The following is a 14,784-nucleotide window of genomic DNA, read 5'->3' on the forward strand; positions in this document are numbered from 1 at the left end:
AATACTAGGGGTATTTCTGTTAGCAAGCTGTTTTTCTTTCCTTTCTATTGTATGCATAGGACTCAACTCAACCTAGGAATATGCTATTTGATTAGGACACCAGGTGGAATCTAAGCCTTAGCTTAGCCACAATTCCTTTTTTTTAGTCACTCAAATTCAGTTCTGTGTGCTTTCAGTTCAGTTTATTTCCTTGCCTGTTTTTCTTGCATTTTGAAGCCTATTGTGCACTGAAGTCAGTGCACAAACTCACCTCTGCCCTTGGCTTCAAAGCCTTGGTTCTTAGCTGCTTTACCTTGCTGCTTTGGTTCTTTACTTCTGCCACTTTGTATGCCATATTGCTTTGTCTTGCTCACTGTCTTCATTGTTAGCTTAGGTTTCTCTTATAGTGCTCCCACTCCCTGTGGACTTTCCCCTGCTTTCCTTCTATTCTATAAACTTGGCCTTGTATACTTGCAAGTTTCTGTGTGTCTTTGCCTGTCACACCATGTATATACTGAAAATCTTTGTTAACTGCAAAGGCTATGTCAGGTCTTGTAATGGTAGCATATTGAAGAGCTCCAACAGTGCTTCTATACAAAACAACATCTTCAAATAAGGGAGAGTGCTCAGCTGGCTGAGGTTTTGAATAAGGTGTGTCACTAGGCTTGCAGATACTCATATTAGTTTTAGAGAGTAAATTAGATATATACTTGGTTTAACTAAGATGAATACCTCCTGAAGTATGAGTATCTTGAATGCCCAAGAAAAAGTGAAGCTTCCCTAAATCCTTGATGGAAAATTCATTGTTCATTGCAGTAATCAAAGAATTGATAGTAGAAGAACAATTCTCAGTGATCAAGATATCATCCACATAGATATGAATATATATTGTGGTTGAAGCAGTAACTCTGTAAAATAATGAAGTATCAGTTTTTGGGATTGAAAACCACTCTGAAGCAAGAATTTGCTTACCCTTTCAAACCAATCTCTATGAGCTTGTTTGAGTCCATAAAGAGCCTTTTGAAGTTTGCAGACATGATGAGGAAACACAGTGTTGGAAAATTCGTTAAGATTTATATAATACTCTTCTTCGGTGAGAGACCAAGTCAATGCCTCCCATTCCCCGGAAAAAGCAACCGATTTAGCATGATTTATGGTGTATTATCTATCGAATGCCTCTTTTGCATCCGCGTGTTCATATTCCGGTAGCTTAGTAATCTATTCTAATGCTTTCCTCTTATGTGGAAAAAGTTGAGGCTTGCACCTATCATCACATTGCACCATATATGAAATGTACAAAGCATATTATGTGCCAATGGGAAGACTTTCTTTATTGCGTTCGTCAATGCTACATCATTATCCGTCACTATAACCCCGGGGATATCATCATATCGCTAGATCGTCTTCACTTGTTGTAGCGCCCAAGTGTAAATTGGTTCTCGCTCGTCCTTTAGAAAACAAAAAGAAACGGTAAATGGTGACTTCGTCGATATACGACCAACAATGTTCAACAATGGCATCTCGTATTTGTTTGTCTTGTAAGTGCAATCCATTATAAGAACTTCATGGAAGCATTGATCCAATTGAACACTCTTCGAATGAGCAATGAAGATATGAGTTATTTCTTCTTCCAGACCTCCTTCTTTTGAACCGCGTAGCCTTTCTCTTGAGCCAAAAGAAACAATTGTTGCATGACTTGTCTATCCTTCCATTCATTCCTTTTAATGGTCTCAATTTCATTGTAAATGGTTGACAAAGATGATACATTATCCGAGTTATCATCCTTTAATAAGCGAAGCATAACGGAAGGTGCAATACTCATTTTCCTATACTTAGCAATTTTTTCCATTTCTTGAGGAGTGAGCCTTGCGGCCAAAGCATGTCCTTCAAGATCTTCCGGACGAGGGTGGTTATGACGAACTAGCACTTTATTCATATATAGAACCCATCCATTCATTTTTTTGCACTTACTAAATACTAGCTTGAACGGACATTTAATTTTCTTTGAGCACGTTGTGTTCTTCCTTGTCGTCTTTCCTTTATACACATAACCCTTCCTCTTGTGACTTATATACGGATCTCTACTTCTCTCACAAACCATTTCAAAACGATTTTTGCTTTCTTTACCATTCAAAACTAATACACACATGGCTTTCTTGACATGCTCTCTAGCCCAATTCTTCGCATCAATAGGTTGTGTAAATACCAAATCATTGACATAGTGATGAGATATATCTTCGAACAATATATCAATCGGAGAAGGTTGATCATCCATTGGTGTAGGTTGGCATTCAATCTAAAGAAATGGAACAACATCCATTGCAATTATAATAAAGTTCGGTAATCCAATAATTTCATCGCAATAACCGAACTACAAGTTCGGTTTATAAACTTATTGGGTTCAAGTTTGCGAAACAACCGAACTTGATAAACTTAGTTTACTCTTATATTATGTATAATTCGGTTAGATAGTTTGTTTATATGCAGTTTGTGAACCAACCGAACTAAGTATACTAAGTTAAATCTAATTTTACGTAGAGTTCGGTTAGTTATTGGTTGCAAACCAACGAAAATTGGTACAGTTAGTTAAATCTTATTTTTCGTAAAGTTCAGTTAGTTATCATCTGCAGACCAACCGAACAATACACATTAATCCTAGAAACTTCCATTAAAGGCGAGTTCGGTAACCTGCGTGTTTGGACAAAGTAACTGAACAACACTTTCAGATTAGTTCGGTTACCTGCGTGTTTAGCTAAACTTATCGAACTAAACTTCCAGAGGAGTTCGGTTACCTGTTCTTCGCGTATGATAACCGAACAACCCAAATCCAGTTGAATAATTTACGTTTTTAGGAAAGTTTTGACCAATTCAACATACATTATCTAAGTTTGGAGCATACCTGGACACCCAAATACTCTTCCTCCAGTTGTGGTTGATAAAATCCTTCATTTTCATCTTGAGATTGAGTTTGGGGAAGAATAACATCACCATCTAAGAAATAACTCATATCAAGATCATTGTGAAGATTAACAAATACTCTAGGAGAGGACGGAGATGAAGAATCAAATGAGTTTTCAACACTTGAATACCCAAACTTAGTGAATTGGATTTTTTTTTATTTTCCATGTTTTTTCCTTCATCTTCTCCAACTTTACTTTATCAATAATTCTACTTCATTTAAAAAAAAAAACTCATCTTTAAATTTAATCTCACTGATTATTTTTTTTAACTTAATCATTTCACTAATGATTTCACTAATCATAACACAAAATTAATAAAGAGGGTAGTTTAGGTATTAGGATAAATATGTAGATAAGTGGTGACCTAGATTTACTTCTAATATCTTACCCAATATAAAACAATGGTCCCCAAAAACAGTGGTGCCCAAAAAATCGTTCATATTAAACTATCGCTAGTAAATAAATCAAGAACCGAAGGACTTGGGCCGAGGTAGACACATTGCACTAAGAAGAAAATATATGAAGTTAATATGCCATGAACCGTAGGATCAAGCAAGCTAATAATTGGGAAATAAACATACAATGATGTAGCTTCACATCAAAGCATGGTTTTTTTAGATTTGATGTGACTTAATATCTTTTTCAACAAAATTCAAAATAAACTACCTGGTGATAGGATATTATAAAAATACTTTGAATTTAGAAAATCACATTTCATAATTCCGTAAAAATATGCTTTAGTAGATTGTAAGAAACGACATGTTATATCGAAAATACGACATCGTGTTTACTCACATTTAACTTTCTGTACAATGTTAAGATCATCTCCAATGGGTGTCCTATGTGTTAGTCTTTTTTGACAGATGTGAAAATAAATTCTCCTTAAATTATTTAGGTAAAACTAAAACATATCCAACCATCTAAAATTTTTTATTGGTTGGAAATTTTCAAGACCATTGATTTAAAGCAGAATATTCAATCTTTATCTTAATAATCGCATATATTGATGAGGAGGATCACTTAAAGGATGTCTAAAATAGTTGTTAGACACCTGATCAACTCACATTCAACCTTCACACTTCCGTTGGAGAAGGATTTTTACTAAAACTTAATAGATCCTATGTGGCGTATTAAATAGGAAATTGAAGACGTTTCATTGGAGATGTTCTAAGTTCCTGAATTAATAAGAAATGCTATTGTAATATATAATTATTGATTTTTTTTTTAAATTACCTGTTCTTTTTTCCTAAAATTTTCCCTAGAATCACTATAAAAATATTTGTAAATAATCAAAATTATTTTGAATTAAAGAGTTTTATAAGTATCGTGTTTAGGGTCTGAAAAACATACTTACACTGCTAGATACAATAGCAAGTGCTGATTGTTATGTTTCATGCAAGAAAATGCGTAAAATGAAAATTTGGTACCGTTCCGGTCGGTCTCGTTTCTCCTTCGACTTCTAAAGTGGAAACCATCATCAAGTGCATGAAACGCTAATTGATCTTCGTTGTTGCAGCCAACCCCTTTTGTGCTGCAACTCACTATTCAGTAAGCACATAAATAGATCGTTAAGGGGATAATTTAGTTTCTTTTGTCATGATTTGAGTGATGGTGCAAAAGTTGTAACCTCATAATGTAAATCATAAAATGATATGTCATACGTGAATGAATAAGAAACACACCTTAACTTCCCCTCTAACAACCAATATTTGAATGTAGTAGCTTCGCCATCCCATCCAATGGACAATACATGGATTTCGATAATTATCTCAAACAGTTTCTCAGAATCTTATTAATTACTCGGGTTTAGTCGGGCTTTGATCCCGTACGACAGAGGCCTGCAACACGCCTCATCAAATATGGTGGACTTGGTGGGTATACCATATGGGATACCATGCAATATTATTATTTGGCATCTTGTTTTAAGACAAAAGATTTGCGGCAGAATATTTGAGAGAATCCGGAGTTTTTTTGTTTGAGTCCCAGTTTTAGGCATGCACTTTCCCTACATAGACATGTATGTGGTATTGAAATTTCTTCATTATGCGTTGACGATATTTTCCCATATTCTATGAGCAGTTTGTTGTGATGGAGCGTGATTCAGCCTTATGGCAGAGTAATATGATAAAACATGCACAAGACTATCTGTTGGCCGTTCCAATTGATGGGCTTAACAAATAAATTGGTCCTCGACATTTCAGAGATGTTTTGTGTTATAGGTTTGGAAGCCCTCTTTCCGAAGAAGGGACACTTGTTCCAGTTGTGGTAGGGAGATGGATATTTTTGGGATCATGCCTTGCATTGCTCGCATGGGGTGGTTTTCAAGTATAAACATGATCTAGTTCGAGATACCTTTGCATATATTTGTTATCGTGCGGGAGTCCCATCTAGGAAGGAAGTGGATTTAGAGTTTCTCTCAAACACCGGACTGGCTTGGAGACCTGCAGATATCTTTAAAAAACGATTGGGATAATGGGCGTGATGTGTGTGTGGATATCACGTGTGTTTCTTCTTTCACCGGCGTTGGAGTGCGTGCTTTTGTTCCTAGCCAGGCAATTGGTCAAGCTGTTGATCGAAAAAGAACCAAATATTTAGAAAAGTGTACAACTCATGGCTTTGGTTTTGGGGTGCTTGCGTTTACCACCTCAGGTGAGTTATAGAGTTTATGGAAAGACTGTGCAATTATATGGCTACTCATGATGTGAATGTCATAATGGGGTTTTTTTCATAGGATTGGGGTTCAGCTTGTTGTACTCATCTATTTCTTATAATATTTCCTCGTTTGATTAATAAATTAAGTTGTTTTTTTTTAAGAAAACAAAAAAAAAACATTTTAGAGAATTTTGTGATATCCACAAATTAATAAGATAACCTTCACTTAATTCATAACATATAGGCAAGACTTTTAATTTTTTTGATCGGTAAATAAATAATACCGACGAGTTTCGAGTTCAGGTTACTGATAATATCACTCAATAACTTTACCATCACGCCCCTCAAACTTTTAATTTAGTTATGGCAAAGAAAATGATAATCCCAAGTAACTTTTTAATTATTCATCATACGCATAAAGAGTACATAAGCAAGCAAAGGTATAAAACTCAGACCGGAACAAACAGACACTAGCGAAATAAAGACCCAAACAACTTAACTGCCCTAGTATGAATTAATAACAGTTTCCCATCCGATGAAATAACTCCAAAGACTCAATAAAACCAAAATAAATAGAATCACTTTAATTGGAGGCCAAGGAAACTGCTTTGTCCGACAAAGCGGTTTACGCAGAAACCGACGAAGACCAGATTCCGGATCCGAAGACAAATCGTCATGGAATACAAAAATGAAAAGTAGCATAACGATGGCCGCTATCAGCACAACTATAATCGCATTATTTATTGTACCAACATCGTAAAATGGTGGAACGATGGTTTTGATTACTATAGTGTAACTTACGAAGATACACGCCACTGCAGTAGCCACCAATGCCTCAAGATATCCAACTATTGAAGTAGCGGATGGACGTTGTTCAACAACATCAAATGTACAGGCAAGAATTGTCAATCCACATACTGCAAGTGAGAGTGAATTGAGGATTATGTATGCCTCGTAAGCTTTTGGTGATGTATACGCAAAAATAGCGGTTCCAGCGTAACGTAGTAGATATGGGGAAAAACTTGAAAGGGCTCCAGTTTGGTTGTAGTTGGAAATAACATCCCTCAACGAATCATCGTACAAAACAATACCAGGTGCTAAGTACTTTTGGCCCAGAGTGAATGATGCACTTTGGTTTGCAGCTGCTAATAGACTCCTAACAAAGTTAATTCTGTAAGCTGCCGTCTGAGGGATGATATTATAATTATATGATCGGAAACCTTCGGTCATAGCAGGGTTGCTGATAACACGTCTTAGATAATAGATAAACCTAACAGGCTCCTCCACAGCATTAATCTTTGAGTCTTCCTGGAAAACACCCCCAGGTGGATTGATAACAGCTTGAAAAGCGATGGCGGCTATTACTGTTGCTACGACCATTATCGTATTCATTCTCTCCTTCTGCCACTCATCTTTTGATTTTGTACTTTGTTGCGGAACTTCTGTTTGTTGCGGATCAATATCAGCTCTCCCTGTAACATCATTAATGGAATCCATTTCCTTTCTCTTTGAGTTTAATCTATCTTGTAGTTTCTTAAAGTTTTGTTTCAAAATGGAGATGAAATTACGCGGCTTGGGTATTCTTATTGAATGAAGGCGTGGATAGCTAGCTGAAAATGATTTAACTTTATCGAGTTTCAAATGTGTAGATGGATGAGAATATGCAGAATGGCTTATAATCAACTACTATTTATAAGCTTAAAACACTAGCATTGCACCTAACAACTCCAACTCATTCATCAATTATTAAAAATCGATTTAATTTTCATCCATTCACTAGACTAGATAATTGAGCACTTCAAATTGGAATTATATCCTATAGTTGATGAAAGAGTACCACACAATTCACAACGTACAGCTTTATCAGAATCTTCGTTTCAGTCTATTCCTACTCTGGCCTTTACATTGAGTCTGTCACTAGGTTACAAAGACATTACATTCTTTTCAATACTTTTTTCTTTGTTGTGTACGCCCTAAGATTACAATGTTGAATCCGATATTACTACCCTATTTCGGTATTTCCCATCAAAGTATGCAATGCAAGGGTTCTGATTATTGATGCGTTCATGTTCATCAACAAATTTATTTGCCGAGAACATGAATGAAAGACTCAAATTCACAGCCAGTGATACAACATAACAGCAGCACATAATGTGTTGGCCTGATATAACAAGACTGGACAAATTTCGCCTATCAAGGATTCAGCGACGGACCCCGTCAAACAGGCCTAATGTTTTGTAGTTAAATATTGGGCTTACCAAGTGTACTAGCCCAGGCCTCAATTTTTTCCCATCCCCCTAAATCTTCCTGTCAGTGATCCTATATCAGTTTGTAATGCTAAGTGGGGATTTTCTCTCCCATCTAGTCGGTTTTTAATGAAATCACAAATTTGATAAATTCAACTCTCTAAACAATGCCACTCAAATCTCATCCATATTCACAGCAAATATCCAAACTTCACGCGCTTCAGGAAAATAAAAACAAAGAAAATCTAAACTTTGGGCTCTAATAAATATAATACAACAAAGAGGCAAGCATAAAAATACAATTAAGTAAATTCAAGTCCATATCGGGCATTGACTCACCACACAAGACTTATCTCATGGCGACACAGATAAATGGACATTATGCTCCAAACCAGTTAGAATTTTTGGAATAATGCTCATCCACTTAGAAGCAGAGCAGTGGAGTGCAATTTTTTCTTTCTTTATTTGTCGTGTACATCGCAATGTAAGTCTCACCTTTTCGTTCACAATTACCTCAGCTTACTCCGTACTCGATAGCATTTTAATACCGACAGCTACTGCTATCCAGTTTGATCAGAAATTACGGTCAGTATGCATATTCAAGTTTTGCTTGTCATAACAGCCGACACAGGTTCTAGCTCAGTGATTGCAAAGATAGCTCGTCTTTTCTAACAACTGTTACCGGTCTAAGTTCTACACCACTGCTGCAGTTCAGTTTTGCAACAACCATTGCCGCCCAATTTTGATTCAACAGCGACAACTCAGTTTTGCATCAACATCTGCAGCTCACTTTCAAGAATACAATTGTTTCACATCAATCACTGTAACCAGTTTCACCAGTGATTGTTCGGGTCATCTTTTGCCCGTAACCGTTCCACTCTAGTTTCCTACAGTTGTTCTATTACACGCTTCCGTTGCAGACCAGTTTATCCTTCAAATCCAGTTTTTTTCTACAAGAATAGTTCGTGCTCACCTGCTGGCATTTAACCTTTCAATCACAATAACCTCACCTGGGAGCGTCTTGATTATGATTTCTACAAACAACAAAGTAAATTGCTTATTCTCCTCACCAACAATAATCCACTCTTAGGGGCAAATTTTATCATTAACTGTCAATACAAAAGGTAAAACGAACTTCGAAACCCCGCAAGAAGTTGGAGTTTAAGAGGGGACAATGTTTGTATCATGAGTAAAATTGTCACATATTGGGCCAGAATGTTGCCCGAGACACTATTTAGATGTCATCCAATCCTGCTAACCAGTTAACCGACGCAGCACACCAGCCTGCCCAATATTACATAAGTTCAATGACCGGTCAATGGTCAAAGTCAACGGCCAATCAACCTTTGGTCAACAGTCGAAGAAAAGTTGTCAGTGGTGCTGCCAACCAGTTTCCAGTCATGTTTCCAGAAGTGCTGCCAACTAGCATCTGGCCAAGTTGTCAGCGACACTGTCAACCAGTTTCCAGGAAAGTACTCAGCCGGCTGCTATCTAGCTTTCTTCCAGTCTGCAGCCATGTCTTAAGTCAAGGAAGTCTTCCAGTCAAAGATCGATTGTCGCAGTCAATAGCGATAGTAAACCATGCCAGTCAAAGTCAAGGTTGTTGGTCAAGCTCGCAAGTACATGTAGATTTTTCCCGTTTCCACCGATCCATTGCAAAAAAACCCTGGGAGAAGATTCTGGATGACTTGATGACCAAGATGCAGAGGAAGTTCTGGGACATTCCATATGTCTTCCTAGCCAAGTTACTTACGGAGGAAGTTATTTTTTGCGGGCCTCAAATCAAGTAGACGAAAAGGAACCGGGAATAAGATATAATCCATGTATTCAATTATATAAATAGAGGGGAATCTCAACCATAAAGGGACACGCTTTGATAGAAAAATACACCAACAAACCATAAAAGGGATAAAAAATAATTATAACCCATACATCAATAAAATATCTCTCTCTATTGGGATTTGTCTGTGGATGTAGGCAAAACTTGTCTAACCACGACAAATTCGTGTTTATCATATTTATGCTTGTTTTGTGTAAAACCCTAGATCTAATCATCATCACCAAAATCATCGTGTTTAGTACCTGGATATATTTCTGGGTACAAGCACTATCTTATAATTCAGGTGGGTGTGGTAAAGGGTAAATGAGACATCACCAGTGTAGTCAAGAAGATGAAGTAAGGCTGCGTAGCTATTATTATTATTTTTATTTATTTATTTGAAGCATGCATTTATGAAAATAAGATTAGGTTACAATTTGACGGGGTACGTGGTATCCATGGAGTCATGGTAAACAATTTGATTAATAAAAACATGGATTGCCTGGTCCCAAATTTTAGTTGACAAATTCTCCGTTTGATTTCCATCTGTTGCATGGTTGGCCAAACCATCCGTTGTTTGATTTCCTTCTTTTTAGTTGTGTTGTATAGCTGCCTGTGGAATCTGTCGTATCTTATTCTTTATTTCTTTAATCATCCCTGCGATACGCCAAGGTGGGGGAGTAGGGCATGTGATGAAGCGCAAAAGGTTCTATGAGTCTGTCTCGAAGAGAACTTTTGGCCACTGCCTTTCTGCTGTTGTTCTCGATGCCAAGAGCAGAGCCCAAGTTTCTGCAGTTAGGGCAGTCATAATTCCCAAAGGTTGAGTTAGAGCTATTACTGTTCGTGCGTCGGAGTCCCTACAAATAAAACCTGCACCCGCGAAACCCGAATCATCCCTGTCCGCTCCATCAGTGTTGATCTTATCCAATTAATGTGCGAGGTGGTCCATCTACGGATATTGTTGAGATCCTTTTTATCCTTATTGAATGAAGGCGTGGATAGCTTGCTGAAAATAATTTAGCTTTATTGAGTTTGAAAAAAAAAAAAAATCATGAACGAATATGGAGAATGACTTAGATTTGAAATACTATTCATAGGCTTAACGCATGGCATAATCATCTACTCCAACTTTTTCAAATATTAAAATAGATTGAATTTTCATCTATTGTCCAGTTTGAAAACATATTCCGTAGTGGATAAATGAAGGGTTCTTATTAATGTGTTTCCCGAAAATCAATCGATCATTCGTCAAAAAAACTTAAATTGCCAATAACAACTTGAAAAAAAAAAAGTATATATTCACCGGGATTGAAATCCTATGAATCACACCGCGTGATACTATTGGGGTGGGTGCTACAGTAAATAGAAAACAAGTCCCTATGATCCTCTTGTGGGTCACCGGGGCTTTCTCTCACGCGGTGTGTTTTACGGTGAAACACCCGGTGTATGTAGCAAAGCTGGAAAAAAAAACTAACATACGCAGCCGAAGACACCAGATCTGACAATACCAATGTTAGGCTCACGTAACTAGGGATGAACATGGTGTCGGTTAATCGTTGGAAACCGACCGAACCAGACCAATAAGAAAGAAACCGAACCAAACCATTTAGTTTTGGATTGGTTTGGTAAAAAAAGTTGAAAAACCGACATTATTGGTTTGGTTTTGGTTTGACCTGAAAACCGAACCAAAAACCATTGGGGAACCAATTAATTTTTAAACTTAGTTTCTACCGTCGATTTAAAAGTATTAGATTCTACCCATTGATTTAGAGGATAAATAGAAACCCTAAATCTAATATTTCATTATGATACTCTCCCTCTTTCTCTTTCTCTCAGCCGCCTCCCTTCTCCACCCCCAACTACGGCTGCTTCTACTCGACTTTTTTCTTCCCGTCTTCCTTCTTTTTTATTTGTCAATAACTAAATTAAGATATATTATATATGTTCTTTTGATCTCTAGAATTAGAGTAAGCTTTAACTATTCTTGATTTTTCTTTTTTTGTCTGTATATTTGTGTAAACCAATACTATCGGCAACTACGAATTTTTTATCTGTAAATTTGTGTATTTTTTTTTTGGTTTGACATAATTATTGGTTAACCAAAAACCACTGGGACAAACCGAAACCAACTGGAACCATTTGGAAACCGAACCAATGGTTAATGGATTGGTTTGGTTTAGATTTTTAGAAACCAATAGTATTGGTTTCGGTTTTGGTTTGGCTAGAAACCGAACCAAAACCGACCATGAACATCCCTACACGTAACATGACCATACACGTTTCTACTATCAAGGGGTGCAAATAAGTGATCCTATAATATTATTTGCGGATTTGATTAATAACGCTACGAGGCTGAACAACACCACTCAAATGTCATCCATATCATCTTAACTTTACGTCACAAATAGTACAAAAGATGAGGTAATCAGAAATACGACAGTGTAGATAAAATAAAGTTCATACCACTCATTTGACTCACCATACAAATCTTATATGTACCTCAATAGAAATAAATGGACATGGCGCATCTACTAGTCACGCTAAACCTAGCTCCAAACCAATTAGAATCTTATGAACCAGGCTGACCCACTTCCAAGGAGAGCGGTACAACTTGTACAGGCACATCACCATGAAGGCTGATGCAACTTGGATCTAGGGATAGTTGACAAGTAATGTCGGGATTGTTGTCATTGCATTGGTCTTTCCGTCCATTAATAACCAGACCAAGTTCACCCAAAGATTGCTGCAACTTGGATCTAGTCATTTAATTAGAACTCGTTAACGGGATAGCTGAAAAGCCATACGAAGCAGGGACGGGTCTAGCAAGGGGTTAAAAGAGATTATAGCCTGTCCCTGATTTCGTGGTAAAAAATATTAGCATAGAAAATGAAGGCTGTTTTTAGGGTTACCAAAAACTTTCAAGGCATACAAAATAGTTTTCCCATCCTAAGTGACCTTATAAGGGGTGTCTATTGGGTGGTTCAACTACCAATATACCCTTGAATCTAAAATCAAAAAATAAACTATCCTAAACATCTCTTCGTCTTCCTCCAGCCAAACCACCTTCCTTTTCTCTCGGATTTTTTTTATCACCGTCGTAATTAATTATCGATTCGTAAAAATTCGATCATCAGTTAAATTGAACTATATAACGGATCGTACAAAGAAAAAAGCAAACGTCAGGTGTTTTAAATCCTCTTCCAATCCATGAATTAAAGAAGAAGAACCAATTGAAGATGAAGGTGTAAAAACTATAATTGAACCAGAAATTGAATTCAACCATTTGAAACTCCAAATACTAAAATGAGGATAAGAAGGTATTCCAATCTTTTATTTGTTGTTTTTCATGGATCTTAGCAAGAAGACACAATTAACTACAGTTGGAGAACAATAATTGTTTCGAGAATGTCTTAACGGAAAAAGTTTAAAGCATGTGAAGTGGTACTCAAGAGTGCAGCTTCAAGTTAAACTTCCCCGCATCTTAACTCAATACTTTTGAGGGACCAAAAGCCTCCAAATGGGGGAGGTCTGATCCATTTTTTTAGGTATAGGCCCATTAGAATACTCTAAACCTATGTCCAAATTATAACTGAATTACTCTTCAAGAAATTCTAGAAAAAATTTCTATTCATAGAAGGAAAAGTAGGAGTTATATTCAGAAAAGGTTACAAAAATATATAGAATTACCTAATCTGTGTATTACTAGTTTTAGCATAGATATCATCTATAAATAAGGACCTAGAGTTCTTGTAGAGGACACATGCAAAAGATTAGAAAAATACTAGCAGAAAACAAACCAAGAGAAGAAGCAACACCTAGGTCAGAAACAAACCTAAAAGGTAAACGTTGTAAAGTTCTTACTCTAAAAAAAAAATATAATTAACGTGTTCTATTGTAAATTACTAGTACTTTAATTCTATTTGTGTGGCTATTCTCTATCTATCATATTAGAGTCTAGAAACGGATCATTCATGATGACATTGAGACTTATTTTCATCACTAATGTTATAATCCTAAACATGAGCATAAATATGTACCACCTTTTAATCTTTAACAAATACCTAACTCTTCTATGCAAAACCCTTTTTCAATTTGTAGGTAAATCATCATGCAACACCTGTTTAATTTTTCGCTCTCACATACAAATTGCAAATACATGCAACAAAATGAATTTTAAATGACAAATTGTGGTGGGATTTACGTACAAGAGTGATTTTGCTCTGGGGCATGCTTCCTCGCACACTTTACTTACCGGCATACAAATTGATAAAACCTACTATGTGACCACAATTAGCCACTTTGAACCCATTATTCCAAAATATGTAATGGGATCTAAAATTTAGTAAAGGGTCCAACATCAGCTTATAATGAGGTGACCGCAAGAGAGGGAAATTGCCTCTGGCTGCTGTCCCCCCAAGTTTAATTTTACCTTGTAATTCGAGTTGATGATAGCCCCGTTCCTTATTAGGGTGGTGTTTAGGTGCAGTCAACGCTAGCAGAGAAAATTTAACATAGTTTTCTTTCTCAAATGATTTCCTTTTGGACTTTTAAATATAACTTAACATACAAAATAGATCATTATACTTTAATTGCATTTATTGTTTCAACAATTCAGACACCAATCCATTAATCTGCATATCCCGTGAATTTGTTTTTCCAAACACCTCGGTGATCCAATGTTTGTCTCGTGCAAGAAATATATTTTATGTTACTTTCTGGTTTCCTCCATCATTCCAATTGTCAAATTAACTTTCATACAGATTCGTTTTCTAAGAATATGTGTATTATGATTGATATGTAAGTAGAGATCAGAATGCAAGACTTGTTAGTTATTCGCTCTGGCACACAATTTATTGATTAGTAGCATACAAATTACGGACATCTGCATCAAAACAAACTTTGAATGATGTTGTGTCATGAAATTTTCGTTTGGGTATCTAAAAGTTACTAAATGATCCAACACCAGGAGACCCCATTAGAGGACCCCGGTGCTGTGCAATCCCACTAATTCTAAGTTTGCCTTTTCCGAGCCACAGTTTACCCCATGTGCAGAAACCCCGACACAACTGGATGTCGGCAGGTGTCACAAACTAAGTACTGATCCGTCGATAAGAAGGCAGAATCCGAA

This window comes from Papaver somniferum, chromosome 7, assembly GCF_003573695.1.
Source record: "Papaver somniferum cultivar HN1 chromosome 7, ASM357369v1, whole genome shotgun sequence".
Taxonomy (NCBI): domain Eukaryota; kingdom Viridiplantae; phylum Streptophyta; class Magnoliopsida; order Ranunculales; family Papaveraceae; genus Papaver; species Papaver somniferum.